This window comes from Pyrus communis, chromosome 3, assembly GCF_963583255.1.
Source record: "Pyrus communis chromosome 3, drPyrComm1.1, whole genome shotgun sequence".
In the NCBI taxonomy this organism is placed as follows: domain Eukaryota; kingdom Viridiplantae; phylum Streptophyta; class Magnoliopsida; order Rosales; family Rosaceae; genus Pyrus; species Pyrus communis.
In genome coordinates, this window is record NC_084805.1 from 14,013,461 (window position 1) to 14,015,816 (window position 2,356).

At 29.1% G+C, this 2,356-nt stretch overlaps 1 long non-coding RNA gene across 1 annotated transcript; it reads right to left on the bottom strand.

Annotated features, from left to right (window-relative positions):
• Window positions 1–427: 427 nt before the first annotated feature.
• Window positions 428–2,037, bottom strand: LOC137727516 (uncharacterized). Its single transcript, XR_011067804.1, has 3 exons — window positions 1,676–2,037; window positions 1,453–1,498; window positions 428–703 (listed from the first exon to the last, which is right to left on the bottom strand). It is a non-coding gene; the product is annotated as an uncharacterized lncRNA (long non-coding RNA).
• Between the last annotated feature and the right edge of the window lie 319 nt (window positions 2,038–2,356).

Consider the following 2,356-nt stretch of genomic DNA (forward strand, 5'->3'; position numbering starts at 1 on the left):
TAAATTAATTTATGTATTGGTTTGGTATGCCTTGTTGATTCATTTTCAGTTTTAAGCCTTTTCTTCCAATAGTTGTTTAACATTGTGTCACGTTAGGTCAAGTTTCCTAATTATACAGGCCCTTTAACAAAAGGGATTCTCATTTTTCTAAAAAAATTGGGACACCCTCTTGACCGTTGGATTGATTTTAATGAAATTGTGTGGTTGAGATTAAATCACAGGTTACATAATCTTAACCACACAATTTCATTAAAATTAAATCTAACAGTTAAGAGGGTGTCCCCATTTTTTTAGAAAAATAGGGATCTCTCTTGTTAAAGGATCAGTAAGGAATCAATGTAATACATATAACATTACTTTTTTTTTTTCATATAATTTTTTTCTAATTTTTGTGATGTGAAATTTAGTGTTCCACTAGATAGTTTTGCCCGCGCGTTGCTGCGGGATCACAAATTGTGTGAAAAATTTGTTTCAAAGATATAAAAAGATTGTATGACAGAAAATGCTGAATAAATCTTTATATACGAAAGATTTGATTGATACAATCTATATACAAAAGATGATGTGCATGTGAAAAAGATTAATCTTTACTTACATTCCTGCATTCTTACATTTTTCGAACTCACCTACTTTAACGCCTCCACACTCAATAGGCACGAACCTTCATCTTTCTTGTTGGATTAAAAGTTGGCAAATCGCAGAGCTGAAACCATTTTCATTCAATTACAAAGTTGTAGAATCAAAATATCAATTTTATCAATTTATGAAATCACAAATATGCAGATTAAATTGCATGTAAAGAAATGTGTAAACAGAAAAGTATCAAATTGCAAAAGAAATGTTAACACAACACCACTACAATAATAAGAAATCTCAAATAATAACATCTACCACATATGATTTTTTAAAATGGATACCGGTAATAGAAAACTTATAGCTTTCACTTGCTTACTGTTGTTAATGAGATACAAAATACAACCAACAAAAGAAAACATAACAAATACCAAAAGAAAGATTAAGCTCCCAATCAAGTATTTAAATGAAAGAGATGTAAAGGTAGTCAAATAACTGAAAAACATCAATGTTTCAAATAATAACCATCACAAAATTATTCCACTCAAAGTCCCCTAAATAACACATCATGGGCATCCTGCCACGATTATCTAAGAATATATCATTGGTTACTGTTGAAAATATACTGCATTATCTTGAATTCAAAGTACAAACAATGAAGAATGCACATGAAGAACACACAATTTCTTTGCAAAACAATTTTATAATGTTATAATGTTGAATTGGAAATTCAGAATGAACTTCATTATTTCAATATGAAAAATTCAAGAATTTAATTACACTGAAAAATGAAAATCACGAAGCAACGAAGAAGCAAGCAAACTACAGAATTCAAAGAACCAAACATGCCAGAACTGAAACATTAAAAATAGCATTTACCTATTTCAAAGATAAAAAATCCCAGATATCAGTATATCAGCACTCCCTGCAAAACACCAAAATCAGAAAATTAGAAAAATCTAATTTGATATCATTGTATCTTAAGAAACCGCCAAATTTCCAATCAAAGAAAAAGTAATAAAAACCCCTGCATAAAATAATCAGAAGATAAAAGCTGAAATTTGTAAAGCATTTGTGCAAAGCACTTATTAGAGGAACTTACATATGGATGAAAGTGTTGGCCTCTTGTATCATGTTAGAGCAGCATTAGCTGGAATTTACAAATATAATACATTCTGAGCATTCGAATGATTCACTTTGCACAAAACCTAATCATCCAACTGTGCAGAAAAATAAAAAATGCACAATGACAAATTTGAATCTATAGTACTACAATAAAGAACGGAGAAAAAGTTACTTATTACAACCCCAGTTTTTATTGGTGTCATTACCCCCAATCTTGTACCATATACCAAGGTACTGAAAACATATTGTTTCACATTTAATTACACTGTTTCACATTCAACTGTGCACACATAAAATTGGTATCAAATTTATTTCAGTAATGGCTCAATGGTGTAAGGATTCTTTATCGCTTGTTTTGACTTAAGACAAATTTTTTCATCATTGCGGCTTTATTTTTATCTAATACCATCACGTAAAATAAATGCAAACCAAGAATATCTAGAACAATATAAATAAGGAATTTCAAAAAATTATAGCAGAAAATCAATTACATGCAACTTTTCTTTAAACACTCTTTAAATGTAGAAAACAAAACTAACCTTTTTTGTAGTAGCGATGATAAGGAATTAAAAACCAAAACATCTGCTAAAAAATATAAAAAAGAAAAATCAAAATGAAAAAAAAAAAAAATCAATCTTCAAAACCATATGCAAAATAG